Source organism: Hetaerina americana, unplaced genomic scaffold, assembly GCF_022747635.1.
Source record: "Hetaerina americana unplaced genomic scaffold, ioHetAmer1.1.p SCAF_3, whole genome shotgun sequence".
In the NCBI taxonomy this organism is placed as follows: domain Eukaryota; kingdom Metazoa; phylum Arthropoda; class Insecta; order Odonata; family Calopterygidae; genus Hetaerina; species Hetaerina americana.
This window is the reverse complement of record NW_027286874.1, coordinates 49923197-49945539: the sequence shown is the minus strand read 5'-3', so window position 1 is coordinate 49945539 and position 22343 is coordinate 49923197. Positions and strand designations below refer to the sequence as shown.

The following is a 22343-nucleotide window of genomic DNA, read 5'->3' as shown; positions in this document are numbered from 1 at the left end:
TTTGATCCTTTCCCCGTGTTCACCGCCCACCTTGCGAAGGATACGGGAGATCCATTTCCGATTTCTGATGCATTCACGTCATGCGTGGTGCGGTGTTCAGCTATAGCGATGGAATAAGAAACGTACCGTTCTCATACCTTTGTCGATCTCATTCTACTTTTTCATCAAGACGTTACTTCTTACATTGAAATAGTTCCATGTAGGTAAAAATGTACCCTTATAAGTATTCAGATGGGATGAAACATGTGGTATTCAGTTTTCAAATTATGCACCGCGACAGCCTTTTTAGCCAATTTTATCCTCATATAAATAAATAGCATAGCAATAGATGCTGGTTGAAATCCTACACCCTCGTCAAAATATGGTTCTTATAGAAGCTGCAGATATCGAAGTTAAATTTTTAGAAAGGCCTATTGTGTAACGGGTCTATTGAAAAATATGCATCTATAATAATTAATAGTGAATGCAAAAGCTTCCGCTAAATATGAGAAAAATTTTCTGGAAGAATGCCTAATTTATTGTCAACGTTGGCATTTTCTAGCTATTTTATTGGCAAATTTTGTTTTCATTGATACGGGTTCAAAATTAAATTACAGGAAAACTCATTTAAGATTTTAATGACTTTTGGTGAACAATGCCAGTAGTTACACGTGCCTCGGATGAGCTTATAATGATGTTATTCATTTATCGAATCTCATACAAATAAAAACCATCATCAAAACAGTCCTCCAAAATTATTTAACAGTCATTGCACACTTTGATTAATGTAACTGATTATTATTTAAACGAATGACCTTTTAAATATAAAAACTTTTGTGTAGCTACCTTTCAGACGAACCCATACCGTAACAGTAGATTCATGATTACATGTATATAAGATTGAATTCAAATACCACGTCGTTCATGGTTGCCCGCATGTAACGTCAGCCAACAGCTCAATGGAAACATGAAGATATATTTGCTCAGAGGCTTTTTAAGTACGGGTCTGTTCTGTTTAATCTTTTAACTTTGTTCCTTCTGCCTCTAATGTGGTCGAGGACAAATATACTCATGTAGGCTGTTGATCTTCTTGTCACTCATCCTCGTTTTCACAGATGAGAAAACAAATGCATTAAGTATCATTTGTTAATTACTCTTATACAAATTGCTAAACGAATTCTCTCTGCTTTTACTCCGTTCATGGGAGCACGTCATTATTCCCTTAGTTGAAGTGAATTCTTAGGTTGGTATATATCACGACCTATTTCCTTGTGTGATCACTTCAAGCTTTTTAATGGAAGATTATTATTTAGTGTACAACCTCATCTCGATGTTCCATAAGATAATTTTTACTTTCCAAATAATTAAACAGCCTAATAAAATCCGTTTTTACATTACATTAGGTTTATAGTACAATTTTGTCGTGGTCTTAATGTTTCACTGCTGTAACAACTATTTTCACGTTCCTAGAGTAATTAAAAATCCAAGATGGTTTCGGAAATAATCGTTTAGATTCGGCTAATTTTGATTTTGGTTTATATTTTTACAAGAGTTCCTTTCTAAGGTTTTGCACTACTAATCAGTCATTTAGCTCCTGTTTGCATACAGTGGCTTGTTGGTGAACTTGTTATGTCAAACATGAAAAATATTGCATGATATCATGCTTTCCCGGCGAATAGCTTTGGAAAAGGATAAACTGGTCTTCCACCGGGTCTGTTCCTTTTTCCTCCACGCCGTTTCAAAAAACGAGTCGTTTTCCATCCTCTGGGCTGATGATGTTGAGACTGTTTTTTTTCGGTTTAAAGTTGTTTATTTCCGTCATGCATCAGTGCAGTGAAATAAGTTTAAACTTTGAAATGAAAAACAATAACTTAACAGAAACCCCGTTTTATGAAAGCATTTCTCTTCGGGGTGGAGCAATAACAACAAAGAAGAAAAAAGGGAAGCGGGGGCGGAAATGACCGGTTTTTACATATGGGCAAGCTCTTAGATGTCCTCTGATTGGTCGGTGGATTCCCGCCTTTTTCTTGTCGCCTGGATCTTTCTGAGTGCGGGTTTCCGCATGCTATTGAGGGAGTAACCCGCGTCTCGATTGAAAATGTTTTCTTCAAGCAGAATCTCGATTGATTGGACGGTCTGAGGAAGATCAAGGTGACAAGAAAAAGGCGGGATTCCACCGACCAATCAGAGGGCACCTGAGGGCATACCCATCTGTTTATGAACCGTTCATTACACAGCCTCGACATCATCAGCCCTGAGGATGGAAAACGGCTCGTTTTCCGAAACATTGGCGTCATCGATAGATAAACTGACCCGGTGGAACACCCGAGTAGCCTTTTCCACATGAGAAAACATTGAATTAGTTACGTGCAATTCTAAAATAATCAATTTGAATCAAAGCCTACATTATTTTTGGAAAAAGACCTGTATTTTTCAATACCGATGAACACATGTATGTGCAATGAATTGAACAGCAGTATATGTTTGCCGCTATGATTAATATTTTTCTCAAAACCACGATTAAGTTATTAACGTATTTTTACTTTTCTGAGGAGTTCATTATTTCATTTTTTTCATATACTCGTATAGGCTTAAAAGTGTAACAAAAAAAACGTATATTCTTTTTTCCGATCCGAACATAACTTAATCTTTTCCCTCACGTAGAGTTCATCCTTTGCCATTTCTTCGATGCATGTAGAGTCGCTTTTACTCCTAAGATTGCCCTCGTAAATAGTTAAGTCATAAACGTATAGGGCACATGGTCTACTGTGACCGTGTCCGCGATTCGCTCTCTCAGTTACGCGCTAAAGCTGCTTCCTCTCATCAATTAGTCCGACTCATCGCTCTCGAGATTCGGTCAAGCGGCACTTCGGATTGATGATATTGGCGAGTAAACTAGGAGCCGGGCAGGTGAGGAGTAGTTGAGGGACAGTCCTCTCCACGGCACGGCTGGGAGTTATACCGAGCTTCCTTCGTTCCAAGTGCGCACCCTTATCCGCGCTGCAGCGGGGTGCTGGGAAATTTAACATCGGTGCCTGACGACATGATCGCGGCCGAGTGGAAAGAGGAAGGGTACAGCGCGTTCCCTTCCCCGATGGGGAAAAGTCTTGTGAAAAGTGAAAGAAGTTTTGCGTTTTCCCAGGCGATCGCCGACCCAGTATCTTGTAGCGCCCTGCAATCCTTTTAGGCGATGTGAGTTTTGGCTGAGGGTCTGGTCCCTCTCCCTATTTTTGCGATGCTTGTGAAGAGGGAAGGGTTGTGGAAATGCGGAGCTAACGTTGCCTCGGCAGAGACAGGGCGGACGGCTGTGGGGGGGTGGGGGCTAGGGCGTGTTGGGGGTGAAGCTCCCCCCTTCCCGCTCTCACTCCGCCCCCCTCGAACACAAGTTTGAAATCGATGGATGTGGGCGTGGGCCTCACGGAATGGCTGGCTTTTCCCCTTTCCCCACGGCCTTCGTCTCGATCCCTCCCCTCACACCCCCCGCGCCCGGCTTCAACCAGCCTCCAACCTTTCGCGGCCCCCATTCCTCATACCCTCCCTCCTTATGAACCCTCCTCCCCCCCGTTACCCCTGTCCCTCCGATCTGCCGCCCGTTTAGGCTCGTCGCTCCCGTTGCCTGCCCTGAAATCGCCCACCCAGCTGCCGCCCCGCACGAGATTTTATTTTGGCACATTTTTCCGACTTCCCTTGTTTCTTATTTTCGTTGCCAGTGGTTTGGGGGAGCACTGGTGGTGAAAATTTTGAATGGCTAATTGTCGTTCGTGCGGCCATTCCAGCCTCTCTGCGTTCCCCTTCCACCCACCCCTCTCCTCCACCCTCTCTCTCTTTGTCTCTCCCCCAGTAGTTGCGGCAACGTTGGAATCCCAAAACTCCCTGCGAACTTGGATCAATTAAAGCGTTGCCGATATGGCTCTTGGTTTTATTGCTAGCGTTTAATTGGAACCTGGTTGTATAATGCGGATCACTCTCCAGTTGCCATAGGTTTGTCGATACCCTGTGGTGTATGAATTACTAGGTGGATGAGATAACTATGTCGTGAATGTTAAACTTTCACTTTGTGCGATTGGTCCAAAATATTCTCATCGAAAGGAATCCGGTCTCACATTATATTTCGTTAATGACTCGTAATATTTCTTGTCCTGAGGGATTTTTAGCGTAAAATTTACATTTTAATTGCAAATAAATTACCATGCATGAGAGTATAATCTTTTATTCTTCATTTTTCAGGTTCCCCTTGGAATCATACTGCGGCCATTGCATTAAAGGTAAATTACCCTTATTTGGAAGTGTTTTACATTGGTGGAAATTATATCACTTTTCGGTCGGAACTGGTTTTTAATTCTTCATATGACCACGGTTTGTCATATAATTATTGTAACATTTAATTTATATTTAAATCAATCAAAAGAAGACGTGCAATAATTGTTTAGTGGACACTTACTTTCTCCTACCATGTTTAAATAAATAGGATAACATGGCCAAATTAGGAAACTGGATGACCAAATACGAGAAATACTGTAAATGTCAAACTCCCCATATTTCGCATTTCCAAAATATATTATGTTTGCATAATTACTGCGACCATAAACCAAAAAGGAATGTATTCATATTCGTGCGTTCTGTTACTGGGTAATGTGAATCGCTTTTTCTTTCTCTCCGTGTTCTTCTTGTATTAGAGTATGTAATCGCTCTGCCACTAGAAGGGGGTTGCGGCCTCCATTGGTTACTACCTTCCCTAGGGTATCACTTTTCATATGGTCACCTAACACTTCAGCTCAGTTTTTCAGGCTGCAGAGAAACTTGTACGTATCAATAATCAATTACCTACTATTATTAATTATCGTCTATATTATGCTTATTTTAATCTAACATAGCGGGAATTTAATTACAGTAATGTGAATCAGAAAGCCTTTCTAAATTAATTAAATGGTATAGTGTGTACTATTATTCCATCAAATGTATGTTTATATGATTTAAATTTTTCCCTTGAAATGCTTGAAATTGGAAATCTTAATAATCCGCCCGTTACTTTTCTCCATTGGAAATGCTATTACCCTGAAACATTGTAAATCCACGAATTATGCATTTTGCGAGAATACATGAATCAACGGCAAAGTCGTACTCATCACGGACAGGATGAGAGGCGTTCTCCGCCGCCACTCGCTCGTCTTTGCAGACTGCCGTCGAATTCCGACGCGAGCGAGAACGCGCGAGTATTTACCGCCCTACTCCACCCGGATTCCTTTCCTTGGAGCTCTCCGCTCGACCCTTTGGAGCCCTCCCCCATCATATTCCTCATGCCTTTCCGAAGCCGCATGCACTCTTGCTGCCTGACCGGCATCCTCTCAAAACCCCAATTCGCTGCGCGTATTTCATAGTGTAAACAGTTTCCAGTGGCCAGCCTTGCGTCTTCCCAACCCTCCCACCAAATGGAAAATAAATTCCCCATGCGGTACACAGACGAGCGGTCGAGCTCGACCCTTTCTCACACCCTTTCTTCCATCTCCTCACATCCTCCCTATAGCTACCGCTTTCCCAAAACCTTAACTGTCGCTCTCTCCTCCTCCTCCTTTAGTTTCCCTGCTGCAGTCCGACCCCCATCGTTGCTCTCTGTCCATCTCACTCACGGGAAAACTTTAGCGAATGTACTGGAATTCCGGTATTTTTCTCTTTCGTCCTTTGTTTTCTAGTCCTCTGATTCGCACTCGAGTTCCAGTGAGAGTTTACCCTCCTGCCCCGTCTCTCTCCCAATGCTCTATTAGAACTTCTCTCTTTGAGAAACACAACTTTATTGGGGATCACCGTATTGCGGTAGTAATACGTAAGTAATATTTCCGTGGAACGGAATAAAATATTACTTCCGCAAGTAAGTAATATTTCCGTGGAACTATGTTATGAAATCAATTCATTTTTAATAAAACAAACGGTTTCAATTATAAATTCGTACGTGCCTGAAGGTAAAACGTAATATTGTCTAATATTTTGTGGTGTTAATAGTTTCAATTTTTAAAGGTATCCTTGGATTATAAATAATGTCTTACTATTATTCTTAAGTGACTAATAATTTTAGTTCTAAATGTAACGTATCTTTGAACCTAATATGCAAACTATTGTGCCTTTTGGTGTGTCTATTTTTATTCTTATATTTCACCTTCTGTTAGGGATTTGGTTTCTAATTAAAATGCACCTTCCCATGGAGACAGCCGCTGTCCAAGTCTTACACTTTGACTATCTCTTCGTGTGTTAAATTTTCTGGATTTTAAGAAACATTATTGTAGGCTGAGAACGAACAAAAAGAATAATGATTTTATATCTTAAATGGACAGCCATCGTAATCACTCTTTTTGTTTTTTTGCTACGAGATCATGTTTCCCCCAATGTTGTCTTCTCTTCACTCCTCTTATTTTTCTTTCCTTCGCTCCATTATGAGGGTTCGAGTCCCACTTTCATTAATCCTTTCCCCTGGTTTTATCCTCTTCTGTATCCTCGGCCGCCTTTCATTCCTAGCTGTTAAACTTCTTCCATCTCTCCTTCTCAATTTTTCCCTTTCAAGTATCATGAGTAGATGCCCCCACCTCAAGCTTAGTCTCCCCTGTGTTCTTCATCGACCTCTGAGCCCGTTCGTGGCCGGGGTGGCATTTCATTACTCGGGATAATAACTCGTCCAAAATGTTTCCTTTCTCCAGGGCTATATTTTATACCCCTTTGAGGCCCACCGCCTCTCATTGAGATTCTGCCACTAATAAGTCAGTATACTCAACGTGTTTCATTGCATCCTCCGGTGTGATCCTTGAAATATTTCTTTCCATCTGGTTAAATGTGAAATAACCTTATTCATTGCGGCTTATGGCAGATTTCTCCTCCCCCACAAGTCAGTCATGTGATCCATTGCACATGATCGCTTTATGCATCGATGCGAATAATGACTGCAGTTAATTTGGATTAGGTATTTTTGTCATGAATGTGGTTCTTTTTCCATTTATAACTTGGGTAAATATTCTTTTAAGCCGAGCAGGTTTTGTTTATTCCTATCGTGTGTCTTCATTGTAAAGATACGTATGAAAGAATGGGGTCAAATATCTCAAAGAGTTGCCTAGTGATTTTTAAGGTTTACTTGTGTGTTTAAAAGAAACAGACTAAATTGTGTTGAATATATTGGATAAATCATTAGGACTGATATAAAAAAGGCCATACTTTTCATTACTGAAACAAGGGCTGAAAATTTTGATTTGAGAACACAAAGTGAAATATCACTGAATTTGTGTAGTGGTGTTTCTGAGAAATATAATTTAGCAAACTGCTAGTTCTCATTGTTGCATGGCTCCCAAAAATAATTAATAAAATTAGGAAAATATTTGAGCGTCGCACGTGATTACAGAAAAGTATATGTAGAAGCATACATGTAAACTGAATAAACATGAATATTTTTTAAAAGGTCCCCTAAGTTTTATCTCATATGTACAGCGAACTCATGATGTTAACTTTTCATACCTTTAATTAGTGCTTAAGTGAACGTAATTTGCCTGTAAGATCGAAAATAATAAAATATTTAGTAAACAACTATCCAAAAAAGATATGTCCGTATGATTATATGACTTTTATACGATTATTTGATATAACTGTTATGTTTACCGTTGTGAAATTAAGAGGTGTGTGAGTTAATTTCAAATAACATCGTATATTTTCCAGTTCTTGGAGCTCAAGTGACACTTTGTGCTCTGTGGATTACAATATATGTGATCCAGCTTTCCAAACCGTGAAGAATTAAGGCCCCTTAACTATAAAAAAAACAAAAACCTTTACTTATTGCACTAACTCGTCTAAATAGAGCTAATTACAGGATATATACAACAATATAATATTATAGTGCTCCGATACAGGTTCTTCGGCTAAGGGGTAGGGCAATGTATAGGCTACTTGCCCTTAAATCTCGTTTATGAGTGTACATTGTTACTTAGCGTGCCTCATATCGCGTATTTTTAGACTAATTTTTTAAAGTGCCCATTCTAAGCTTTTTTGATTTGATGCTAGATGTTGTTGAGGTACTTGCTCCGAGTACACTTAAAAGTGATAGGCATTCATACATAATAATAATCAATTGCCGTAAATCTGATTTCGATTATGCATGAAAACTGTTGTATTGGGGAATCTTGTTGAATTAAAAACATTTTTATATAGATTCATCAATTGAAACAAATTTTAAGCGATTATAAAAAGTTACTTCAACTCATAATTATGTTTCTCCGAGGTGTAGGGGAGGTGCACCGCGAAATGCAAATTCAAGAACTTATGTTGCCCATTGGATTGCTAAAGCCATTTATGCATTAAATACGTTCATATCCCGATACTTTTCTTCTTCTCCAACCGGGAAATCAAAATATTTGAATGAAATACAAGTCTTTAATGTCCACTTTCGTTAGGTTGAAGTATTTTGATGATATTTCCGTAAAAATTTCAAGAACTGATGTTTTTTTCTTGAAAGTACTCGGGTCTTACGAAAACTGAAATTAGGGACAAAAAGACTTAATAAATATCATTCCAATATTTAATATTTCTCGAAGGTATCTGTATGCTTAACTTTTCGACGATAAAGCTTCACCTAGCAAAGATGTGTTAGCCAGAGAATAAAATTTGTATGTTCCAAATATCACTTAAAGAAAATGAATGTATTTGTAGTAAAATAAATGTTGAAGTCAGAAATGAGATTGATATACTCATTTCAATGGAATCTTTATTGCTGTTCAACTTAATATAACTGATGTTGAACATACTGCAAATTTGTGAGTTATTTACTTTTATCCGATTGGTAAATAATTTTAATAAGTGAAAGGAAATCAGAAATAACTCCATTTGAGCAAAAAGTATATTCGTTAATAATTGAGTATTGCAGACATTATATAATATTGTGAAAATTCGCATGTCGTAACAGTTGATGGCAAATTATTTTTTGTATCCATTAATCGTTTTTCTGTTGCATTAATGCATAAGTTCTTTCGCATTTTCTATAACTTCATTATCAAAAACATCAGCCACTCTTAATGTCAATCCCTTTTTTGCAAAATAATGTTCGCCGTTTTAAAACCAAAAGCGTGGGAAATGGCTATTTTTGGGGTGAGAATGCTCTTGCAAGACCTCTTATCCTTGAAAAATGCATCCCTGACTTACTCATGGTAATTTCCTGCTATTAGACACTTTTTTATGGGGATTATATTTTGGATAGGTCGGGTTTTTGTAAGGTGCATTCTATTTAGTGTTATTTGGCTTTAAATTAAAGCTTTATTTTTCGCCAAAAAAATGTATGTCACATGGTGTGAGTCGGCAACAAATTATTTTCGCAAGGAGTTCACCAGACTAATAAGTTAGCAAATTGGTGTAAATAATTAACAATTCGCTAGTAATGAAATCTATTGTCTCCATTTATTCTTAAATTAATTGATATTATTAATCTTTTGCTCATGCATTTTCTTGGGCCATTCATAGTGATATCGTGAAAGGCATCGACGAAAAAAGATTGATTATATTGATGAGGAACATGGAAATATTTGTACTTTTCCGGGTTTCGAATACACTTCTGCTTACTTCTCAGATGTGTGCCAAAGGTCTCGAATGTTGTTTCCTGGACGTAATTTCGTGCAAATTTGAGATCCTTCAACCGTTTGCGCTGACAGTTTGAAACTTTTTTTTTGACTTGGTTTCGTATGCTATCTTGTTTAACCGCCACGAACCACGAGGATGGAAAAAATGAAGTGCTGTTCTCTAAGGGAGCGCCTCAATTTAGTTTCCGACTTGATAGTATGCGTATGCATAGTTCTTTTTTCGACACAATTCTCATCCCCTCGAGCTCTCTGCGGAGATAGAGGTTGAGGAAATATAAGTCACTGGTTGTTTATGTCTTCGCTTCCTCTTTCACTCGACAGAGTTCTGAGAGCGTAGGGAACCCAGGCCGGAGGCGAGGAAAGATAAGTCGATTCATTTGTTCCCCCCCCCTCCTCCTCTTGCAGATAAGGAGGCTTAAGGAATGAAGTTGTTGCCGTTACAGTTTCGCTGGCGTGTTTCACGTAGGAGCGAGCGAGGGTAAAATTTTATTTCTCGAGAACTCGTATCTCCTTCGTGTCTCCTGCGTCACTGTTGCGTTTATTCCTCCCCTCTGGATTTACTCTCCTTTTCCTTTGAATTTATTGGAGCGCCACAATATTCCAACCCTGCTTATCGTTATTCTCAAAACACCCTCTGGCCTTCCCATCTGCGTGCCCTTGACATATCACCCCTTGTCCCCGCTCCCCTAGCTTCACCGTCCTTAAGGCCCGAGGAGGCGTACCGCGGATAAGCGCCCCGTCGGAATGCGCCGTCGTTTCGATGGCTAGGCCCACTGCTAGGCCAACTGGCAAGAGGTGGATTCAGTAGTCTTAAGACACGGCCTATGCATGATCTCTTTTTCGTACTCATTGTGTTTGCATCAATTTTCTCGCAGGGCCGCATATTAAAAATGTTGTGCACTGTTAATTAAACATTCCCGTTTTATTCAAATGCTAATCTTTTGTTTCCCATCGCTTAACGCATTGTTATTTCGAATTGTTGGTTTCTAAGGTATTTCATTTTTTATCAAAGCGTTAATCGACTTCTGCCTCGGTGATTATGCGTTCATGGTCACTGATAAGCCTCCTTAACCTTCCATCCATTTATTGATTTTGGCAACCAAAGGAAAATTGTTACCATGTTTATGTTACTGATACTTTCATTCATCTCAAACAATCTATACAGGAAGCTGATCAATCCCTCAATAGCTCTTACACTTCACACGGCATCAAAGATTTGACGTGTAGAATCATCGTCCTAGGACGCACAATTCTAGTTTGATATATATAATGAATTTGAATTTCCTGTTGAACTGTTACTTTCTGCCTACGAATCTTAGCATATGTAGAATCGCCAACCTGTGTCTCATAGATTTAAAGGAAATTTAATTCCACATGAATGCAATAATAAATTCAGATCAATGATATTACTGCACCACTTACAATGAATGCAGTGGACCTTATTTAGATCAGACGTATTCATTCTCTTGTAATTCAGAATGCACTTGAAAGTTGTTTATCGCCCAAATTTAATTGAAAAATTCTCAATGCAGATGCATTGAAAGTCCCGAAATGAAGAGACTGAAGCTAGCGTGCGGATGCAGTCAAATAAGGGCTGTAAAAGACATAATTCGTACGACAAATGCCGAAATTGCTTTTATCTCCTCTATTGCAATGTTAAACCCTGCGGAATGCTCGCTCGTCGTCTTCTCATTTCACTCCGATTCGTTTTTCAACGTTTTCTCTAAACTAAGTCTCTGTGGAAGGGGATAGAGGTAGACTCTCTATCTCCTCGTCCTAATTTTGTACGTCATTTTCCTCCTCTCTACTCCTCTCCCTTATCAGCTTCTTTTCATCATCCTCACGATCTTCGTGATTAATCACATCTACACTCCATTCCCCTCGACTTCCCATTCTAGCACGATTAGAAACTCATCCGACTTCATGCTCTAAACTCAATAGGATAGGCTTTGTGTGCGCAGAATTCTGTATAAAATAGGTGAAAAAATGTAGAAATGTGAGGTACGTCTAGAAGAAAAATGGCTGAAAATTACGAGTTTTGATTGGCGTAAATATTAATCCCTACAAATGCGGGTTTGATGTATCGATTAGGAATAAATTTAAGAATTTATGTTGCCAGTTATATTAATTGAGACATCACCTGAGCTTGGAAATGACTATTTATCTGATCATTTTCCCGTGGGAGTTTTTGTGTAATATTTATTTTGTATAGTACTAAACTGTTTCAAAGGCCTGTGCATGTTTTTTGTCATTCCTCCAGCACCTCGTTTTGTTAATAGTATATCTATTTCTTAAAGACAGATTTTGTTGGCTTTTCTGAACTCACTGGAAAAATCGCGATCCCCCCTACCAATATCAGGCCATGTGGAAGAACACATTTTTTTCTATGGACCGTCTTGTACACACCTGAAACAAGTATTGCGGTATTTTTTGTTTCTTCGAACTATCGGTGGCGAATAGTTACTTATTCAAGTGTAAGGATCCTTCGGCACTTATATTTTGTTCCCTTACATGTACATTGTATCTGACTGTAACTTGGTTCCATCCGGCGTTCATTTCAACCGAAGAGTTTCTTTTTTGTATTTCCAGCGAAATTCGCGCTCTCAAAACTACGCCGTAGCATTCAATTTCGAAATTGCCAGGAATGTAGTTGTGGAGGTGTGGGGAGGAAGGGCAACGAGGGTGCTTATTGGAGAGTGGCTTCCCTGAGTAATAGCGGTGGGGCTCGCGAGATGGCCGCGATTCCCCATAGCCCACTCACAAAACACGTTGCCCCGGGCCATTCCCCAGCGCTCCGAACCCCTCTCCGTCTCTCTCCTTCGCCATCTATTTCCCTTATTGTCACACTCCTTTTCCTCCGTCTTACCTCCCATCTTCATCGCCCTTCCCCGGGTAGATCCCTCAATCCTCCTTCGGATGGGCGCCTTCCAATCACACAGTAATTGAAGCGCCGCTGGGGTCTTGCCGCCCCGGTACCATCACCAACACCACCCACCCAACCATAGCCCAGTCCTGTTCTCACCACCGCCCACGTAGGTGGCGCCTTATACAACTCCGCAGCCCCCGGAACCCAACCTTCCTCTTTGACCAGTCCCTACTCTTTCCTGTCAAGCCTGCATGCCGCCAAGGTCAAGGGCATCTCCCATCCCTCAGACCGTGTGTGTGTGTGTGTGCATACCGCCCTTTGTTATGTATCAGGTTCACCTTCGTGACATCTGATTTTAGGTGGAAATAATCCCTTTTGGAAACTAAACTTGGCCGACCCCGGTGGCGGCGGGGTAACGTCCTCGTCTGCCATTCCAAGGGTCGCGGGTTCGATTCCCGCCTGGGTGAGTTTTCCTCCACCTAGGGCTTGGGTGTTTGTGAATGTGACCATTGTTATCGTTGTTAATAGTTCGATGTAAAGGCCAAAATGTGCTGTTTTCGGACTAATACTGAATAAATAAATAAATAAATGCGACAGTATGTAATATATGAACGTACATAATTGCACAGGAAGTATTGTGCACAAAAATTTATACTTGTATTATTACACGTGTGTGTGTGTATATATGCATCACACACACACACACACACACACACACACATATATATATATATATATATATATATATATGTGTGTGTGTGTGTGTGTGTGTGTGTATATATTTATATATATATGTATATTTATATATATATATATGTGTGTATATATATATATATATATATATATATATATATCTGTGTGTGTATGCACAGGTATGTGTGTGTATATATATACGAGGCATGCTGTTTAAGTAAGGGCCGTTTGGTCACAGGAAAAAATATACTCAGGTGAAACACATTTTATTGGCACTTTTAGTTAGACACAAACCTACTTCACCCCTCTACATAATCGCCATCTAAGCATTTTTCGTACGACTGCACCAGCTTCTTTAACCCCTCTGCATAGAACCTCTCCGCCTCAGAGTTGAACCAATTGACTAAGCCCATCTTGAGTTCCTTTTAGGCTTCGAAACGTTAACCACCGAGCGACTGTTTCAAGTGAAAGAAGAGGAAGTAGTCGCTAGTTGTAAGGTTAGGACTGTACGGTGGGTGGTCAAAGAGTACCCAACGAAAATCTTGGCTATTCATATTGGTTTTTGCAGCAGTTTTTCGGTACCCACCTTGCATACCATTTGTGGTATCCGAGGTTTTCCGTGACAATATTATGGACAGTTGTGCGTCCAAGTTGAGGAATTTGTTCAGCCAGGTTATTAATCGTCAATCGACGATCACATCGCAGTTTTTGTTCCACCTGCGAAACAATTTCATCTGTCAGAATACTGGGCCTGCCGCCCGTCATGGACCGGACATCGATCTTCGTCATGGACATTTGTTCGTCCATTTTTAAAATCACGGCACCATTGTCTGGCCTTTCTTTCATTCATAACTGTAGTTCCACAAACTAGACATAGCTCGGGATGAATTTCAGCAGCCGACAATCCTCTTGCATAGAAGAATCGTATGACAGAACGTACTTCACAGCTGGCGGGATGGACGATTGTCGCGATTTTGGTTTGCATGCACGGACAAGCAAAAGACTTCTGAAACAAAACAAATGCTGCGATAGCTTCTCAATGAATCTGTAGATGGTGCTGCAGAAGTAAAACAGTGTTCTGAAGCGCCAATATTTAAATATAAGCACTTGTCCCTTACTTTATGACTATGCCTTGTATGCATACGTATATATATATATATATATATATATATATATATATATATATATATATATACACATACACACATGCCCTCACAAATGTTTCTGTGCCACTACGCTCCCAAACATAAATAAATATATATATATATATATATTTACATACACATATATTAAAAAACGGTAAACACAGTAATCAACCCGAAGGTCGGTTTGGTAGGTGATGATAGAGTTCACCCAGAACTAAGCCCGACGGCGTGTGAAATTCATACATCAGGGTAGGGGCGCCAGTTCCTATCCCTCTGCCAGTTAAGGTTTCCCAGGAAGATCTGGTACCCGAAAAATCACATAGCTTGGGTGGAGCTTCAGCAGTCCAACGCTCTACCCCATGGACTACCGCGACCTGCATACACACACACACACACATATATATATATATATACACACATACCCGCACACAAGTTCACGCATATATGTGTGAATATATACGTACACATATGTGCGTATATATAACCAGAAACTTCCCAATACATGGTTGTTCATTTGATAATTTATTTTTACTTAAAGTGCTTATTACCCCAGACATTCTTTGGAAGACTACCAAAGCATTTTGTCATTTTCTCGTACTTGTATCAGGGAAGCATTTCTCTTGTTTTCCAATAACTCTTGAAAATTCAGTGCCTAGTTTTATTTCGCCAAAAATTCATCTTTAAAGTTGTTTGTGAATCTCTTTACAAAAATATGAAGTAAGGTAATTAATTACTTCAGTCAAAATTGTGCCATAAAGTGTGTTCGATATCTAAAGACCAAAAACATGAATTCCTTTATGATGTAACGTACTATTATACTATGTGGTATAATGTTGAAATTAGAAATCTTGTGCCGATGAAAAAATTATAGATCAAAGTACTTATGATAAGAATAAAAATGGCAAAGTTTTATTTGCATGTCTTTTCTATTTTAATGCTTCAGAAATTATGCAAAAATATCATAATATCATGTTTATTTACATGCTTACGCTAAGTACTTTTAAATTCTCTGAATACGACGCCGTATCTGGGAGATTGACAATCAACGTCAATAAAGTTTAGACTATATCGAGTTGTACTAATGAGTTAGTTCGTTTAAGGTATTCGGCCTTTTCAGAGTTAATATTTCTTCACTTTAAGTGTTCCATGCTGAAACCATTTTGTATTTTTGGCTTAATAGCGGTAAGACCTCGTAGATAGTGTCTTTTTTTTCAAGGGACTCTGTTGAATTTGATTTTTTCGTTGCGTACTTACGGTTTAATAATGGCATTTCTATGAATAGTTTTCTTTATTTTCACCTTTCTTCAATATGAACGTTCATGTTCGAGACGAAATACTTTGTGGATTTATTTTTTATTGCTCCTAATTCTGCTGTATCGTTACATCAATTTTTATGGAGTTGGTAAATCAAATGTATCAGTTCGAAAAAATACGTAGTTATATTTGTTGAGTTGGTAACACCTCAGAAGTAAATCGATCTTTTGATTTTATTGTAATTGAAAGAGAGCATGTGTTTTCACGCGCGTTTTTTAATTGCCTAAATAATGCCTTACGTGATGAAAAAAAAAGATTTGCAATGATCTTTGATGTCGAACACTTCCTGAAATCCTCTGTCGAGGAAGTTGCCGTAGCTTCATTTGATTATCGTTGAGGTAAACCGGCATAATAGAGCAAATGGCAAAATGCCACCCGAATAAGCCGAGGCAGTTGCGGAAAATGGGGTTAAATAGTGATCGCATTCTTTTACAGATTCTACATATTCTACCGTCGAAATTGAGAGTCGGCTCATGCGTCCCATCTTCTCAGTGAATGTGGATTTTATCGGAGGGCTCTAGGTGTCGCTTCTGTTGGTTGCGTAATCAGTCTGTCTCTGTCCCCATCAACAATCCTTGCCTTTCAATCCCACCGGAACCTTATCTCCCTTACTCTCCTCCGTCCCGCTCTTCTCTTCCCCATCTTTGCGTCCCTAATCCTCAGTCCTCAACCTCTTCATCCATCTTTCCTCTCTTCCCACCCACCTCACTTAAACCTACCTTCCGTATACCTACTAAGTTCCCCACCTCACTCTGGCTAATCTCTCGATAACTGCTCTTAGGGTTTCTCTCACATCTCCCCCTCGCCCTGCAACATCCCACTCGGTCTCGTACATCTCTCGTCCCCATCAACTTTTTCTCTTCTCCTTTACTTCATTCCTCTCTTTTACCTTCTACATTTACTCCCCCTCGCATCTCTTTCTAAAGGTTCTTCCCGGATCGCGCCTTCTTCATGGGTGATGATGATAAATGGTGTTGTGAGGTGAATGAGTACAGTTTTATCTCACCCCAAGACCTTCTTTCCTGCTAACGCGCTCGCTCATATCGTTCCCTCTCATTTTATCACCTCTAATTATCTTATATTCCATCCCAGGCTTTTCTTATTACCTCTTCCCATTCTCTTTTGTTGTAGTTCTATCTCCTTGCCGTCCGTCTACTCCCCCATTAGCCAATTTTGCTTCGCCGACCTGCCCAGCGAAACAAAATAAAGTGGAAAGTTAAACGCCATTATGGTCCCGGTTGGGAATTAATTCTTTTTTCTTTGACTTTTCTAAGGCTTAATTTAATTGAAAAATATTTCATCCTTGTAATATTTAGTCGCAATATGAAAATATTGGCCTCACGGCGTGGCTTCGTGCTTTCTGTAATTCTCGTCCGGTGTTCTGTGCAATTACTCATATGCCTCGGGTGTTGAAAAGTGGCTCATTTTGCCTCCTCAATGTTCATAGTCATCGTATTCTTTTCAGTTATGTATGCGTATAGGCTTATCATGTAATCTCTTTTGGACTCCGTAATAACTTCTCCAAGGAAGATAATAATTGGCCTACAAGTGTCGAAGGTTGTGCGATATTAACTTTGGAAGAAACCCGCAATACGTTTTTAATGAATGTATTTGTTATCGCTTTCGAGGTTTTAGGTCATTCAATTGCTCTTGTTATGTCAGAATCTCTGGTTCATTTGTAATTGTACAACCTTTTTGAAAAAGCGCACGCAAAGAACGTTTAGAATTAGGTGGTTAGCTTTATATGAAATTAAATGCATAGTTCACATGGTTTCAAATTCGTGGTCAAGCTGAGCAACACCTTGAGTTTTCTCTTTCGGTGAAATGATAAAAAAACAGTATAGTATGCACGTCAAGTTTTGTTGAATCATTTTGATGAAAACAAAACCAAGAATTTAAGAGATTTATGTAAAACCGACCTTCGGGTTGATTGCTGTATTTATGGTTTTTTATATAGATGATGGAAAATTGGTTAATAAGGTAGCAAATGAAAAATTCCAAATGCCTGACATTGTATGTACGGTATTTCGTCACAACATCTAGTTCCTTTAAAAAAAAAAGCCCCAAAATTTCAGAGTTTCAGAGGACGCCTCGGTAGCTTAAGTGGCTAAAGCACTCGACCGGATATTGAGGAATCTGGGTTCGAGTCCCAGTCAAGTCGAATGATTTTTACCCTCTGAAATTGTTGCATAGAGGTAGCAAATGGTATTTACTTCTACATGAAACTGGAATATTGCATACTCTTGAGGGTATAAAGAAATAGTATTTAGATGAAAATTAAACGGCGCGGTGGTATCCGAGTTAAAATTTATGTTAGACCTAGACTGCGGGTGGGACTTAACCAGCCCCCGCCATGAGCCCTCCCCCTTTTTCTTCCACTTCCTCCTTGCACGCTTCCTCTCGACCTCCATTTATTTCCCGCAGCCCCCGTGCGCTCTCCGCCCATCGCCGCGTGTTTTTTCTACAGCATGCCAATTATTTTTCTATCTTCATCTTAATTCCGCACATTCTCCTCCCTTCCTGAGTCATGAACCCCAAGAGCCCATTTATCTCCTTTCATCCTCTCGTTTTTCGGCAATTGCCAGCTTACTCAAGGTTTCTCGAGTGATGTAAAATCGAAAACTGTATTGGTAAGTCAAAGATAATGAGGATGTTTCTGGCCCCCATCTCAATTTCGGTTGCACATGCAAATATGCGCAACGGACGCATATCGAATACATTTAAACTTAAGAGAGAAGAATTGGCCATTACAAATCAAGTATATAATTCAGGGTTGGCTTAATTTGGCAAAATTGAAGTGTTGATTCGGGTATTGGACTTTCAAAAGTTGTCAGTATCTTTTCGCGAAATTTTTTTTCGTTTACGCTCTAATCCAATTAGTAATATTCCATCGAAAGTGGGGATCGAGATGGTGCGGGGGCTAACGTACTGGCTTCCCACCCTGAGGGCGCGGGTTCAAATCCCGGCGGTGTTGAATATTTTTCAGAGGTATCTCGATCCCTACTTGAGGTGCTTTGTGGAGGGCACTTTGAGTGAGTACGCCGTCCGTCGGATGGGACGTTAAACTGCGGACCCTTTGGCGCCTTTCGTAAAGAGCAGGCTAATGCCGACGCCGGGTTTCTCTCCACCCTTCATCCTTTCCTGTCCATCCCCTATGGCGCAAATGACCTTAGCAGTCGGTCGCCTCCCCTTAAAACTACTACTACTCCATCGAAAGTGCTTAACGATTATTGATAACTGATATGTGCAATGTGATTCGTTTGTCAGATGGAGGCCCATCCACAAGTTGCTGTGACTCTTTGTCGCTCAATAACGTTTGGTTGATAAATAGAGTTTTCGTTTTCCATCGGGTATCATTCAATCGACGAAAATGACCTTGGCAACGTTCGGTACATTGATTAACAATTTCCCTGTAATTTCAATTTTGGCAGTTTCTGTATTTCGGAAAGGGCGTATGGGCGCCAATTGAAATTCCATGCTGCAGCAATGTGTTTGGTTTTCGTTCATTTATTTTTACCTTCGAAATACAAGATACCGCGAAATTGCTTTCTGTCTCGGATGTCATTTCCTTATTAACTTTATTTTAGCGGAATATTTTATAAAGAAACGTACGTTGATATAATGAAATAATTCACTCTTAGGTAAGAGTTTTGTTCAGTTGTATTTGAAATCTTTGTCGAGTCATAGTCTGTAATTCGTGGCATAAATAATTTAAGAATTTTCTTGCTTATTGATTGTTTTATCATATTGCAGTTCAGAAATTCGTTGATAATATGTAAGCCACGCTTGGTAATATAAATGCTACGTTTCGTAGTCTTAATCGGAGAATAGATATTCAAGTTGTCAATATTACTCTCAAGTTAGCGTTTCTAAATGTAATCTGAATTTTTAAATCATTAACAGTAAATTTAGTAAGAATCCGTCTGGCTGATAACCAATGTATAGTCAAAAATTAATGATAAATTATCAAATTGCTTGTACACATTTAATTTCATTAAACAAAACGACCTCCACGAATTAGCAATGTTTCAAATACCACGCATTTACATTATTTTGAAGCATCATCATCTTTTCCTACTGTCTAATTCCAATCCCTGTCACATTATTTCCTCTTTCTATAGTGGGAAAACACGTATATCAAATCTTATTAATTTACTGCTGTGAAGGTTTTCGTGGGGTGTAGCGATTAAAGATCCAAATCTTCCGAGATTTCTTCCCCTGGGGCCCTTTTTCTAGGACGACAGTTTCGCCGGCGTTGCAGTTTGCGTGTCCAAGTCAGAAGTGGTTGATGCTTATTTTCGCCAGTCTTATATAGGTTATTCCCTCAGACGGAAAACTAACATAAGACGGACGAAAACAAGTATCAACCACTTCTGACTCGAAGACGACGACTGCAACGTCGGCGGAACTGTCGTAATAAAAATTGGAGCCACGCGGAAGAAATCCCGGAAATTTTTTATCTTCCCTTCTTTAATTTATCCTCTTAATCGTTGAGCATTTAATTTAATAGTCTTGGTTAGTCTACTCTTTCTCCTATTCGTATTAATCCTTCAGCGGACGCCCTATGGGTAAATTTATTTTGATACATTCTACTCCTAGTTGCTATACTTTTAAGCAATTATGTATTCCATTGCTGGCAATGGAGGCAAGCGCACTGCTACGGTTTTCAATCCATTTTTGTTGCGTACTTGAGCATTTGTAATGGGAATCGTGATGATTTGACATAATATTTTGGTTGCCTTTACTAAAATTTATTGGTACCACAACGTGTACTTAAGTTCCCTCACTAAATAACTAATCTCAGCAACCAAGTGAATAATCATCCATATAATGCATGAATGAGAATGTAAGTGTAAAAGAGCTGGTGTCCTATCATCACCCAACACATCCTTGCGGCAGCTTATAGTGCATTTTGTAGATGTTAAAGTAAAAAAAAGAAATGATTCACGATAATTATAATTTTCTTGTAAAAATATTATCCCAAAATATTATTATATCTTTATATATTTCTCGGAAAATAATTTCTGCTTTTCGAATTTAGGGTTGTTTCAGTTAAAACTTTCTTTTAGTGTTCATGACCAGAGTATTCATTTCATTAAAATCCCTTAACACATTGATGGACGGACTGACAGATATCTTAATTAATTATAAGATCCCTTGAATTACTTTTGGAGAAAGTTTTTATAAAATTTTCATTTTTAATTCTTTGATCGCAGTCGTTGGAAGCATAAGCTTAAGCTTTATGATTATGGCGCATAGATTGCTAAAAAAAATAAGGAATGCGGTTAAAGGGGTGGTAGTCGCATGAGTTTTCGGTTGTGTTTGAAATAGATACTAAAAATAACGAATGTCAATTAATAGCAACTTTGGCTTTATTACTAGGGTGAGCAATAATACGGGTAATATAACGAAATTTATCCGGTTTGTACTCATTTCATACGAACGGTTTGAAATTTATTTGGTTATCCGGAGTACGTGCTAATCCATCCAGCCATTTAGCCGACGTGCTCATCCGTAGAGTAATGCGCCAGGGAGCTAACCTGAGTCTGACGGCTCGTATCTTGTGTTTGAGTCATGGTTGCCAACCTTGTGTCGTTTTGTGTTGCAATGGGATCTTCGATGATGTACTTTTGACTTTTTACCATGGTACATCTCTTTCATTAAGAGTTTATCCATGTTGTCTGAAAAATGGATCGCTTTTTAATCGTTCGATGAAATTCGAGAGCGAGTATCTTATCTAAGAATTTGAAGCCATTATTTAACCGCGCAGTGAAGTGTCAATATTTACATGAAAAATTGGAGGATCTGCAAATACCATTGGGATGATAAAGAAAATTTATTTTATGAGGATAATTCTTTTGGAGTATCAATCTAATGATTAAATCATAATCTCAGCGTTATTTTTCATCGTGTCACGCTAAACGAGAAAAAAAGTGTTTATCTTGATATATTATGTCTCAATCAATAGTGATACTAAATGGTGGACTCAAAAATGTTTATGTGCTTGGATGAGATGACGTTAGGCCAAATCCGCGCAGGACGATCGATCTTCCATATTAAACTTCCAAATGGAATGCAGGCTCACGAGGGAGGAAATGTCACTCGCAAATGAAGTGCTGTGGTGGACAGGTGAAAATTACGTTGAGAATGGGACTGAGCCGTACTTCCTCCGTCGTCCAAGCTATGTATTTAAACTACTAATGCTGCTTTTATTTGATGAGAAAACATGTTTGCTATTGCACGTGTATAATTGTTTGATGGACCATTAGAAATTGATGCATTTAAACCCGCGCTTTTGCTCGAAATCACCCACGACCTCCGCTTTATTGTGAAGAAGCTTTCTTAGCACTAGTGGCTGGGATTTCATGTTATATGGCTATTACTCTGCAAAGAAACATATCAAAAGTCAAATTGAGTCTAGTTTTATTGCTAACGCTAAGATTTATTGCGTAGTAATGGCCGAATATAAAATTTTCTTTCCCACACCATTAACCCTTCCACAATTCAAATGTTTTGTATTTAATTAGGTAAATATTGCAGTTGAAAATGCAACTGTAACAAAATTTCTTAAGCATCCTCCATGGAAATATCGCCCAAAACGTTCAAGGCGTATAATTACATACTCAGTGTTTATCTTGGTAACAGTGCTTTAGATTTAATGGTACGATTTACTCGTATATGCTAACTTTTTCAATGCCTTCATGGGAATAATGTTTTCATATAGATTCTTAATCTCTAGTATTTCAGCCA

At 39.1% G+C, this 22343-nt stretch overlaps 1 protein-coding gene across 1 annotated transcript in view; it reads left to right on the top strand.

The window, feature by feature from the left end:
- Positions 1-4212: 4212 nt before the first annotated feature.
- LOC139690723 (neuronal calcium sensor 2) overlaps positions 4213-22343 on the top strand; it is a 381336-nt gene continuing 363205 nt past the window's right edge. The window contains exon 1 of the mRNA XM_071588245.1: positions 4213-4244. The gene's annotated coding sequence lies outside the window, so the exon portion shown is untranslated. The remainder of the gene's footprint in view (positions 4245-22343) is intronic.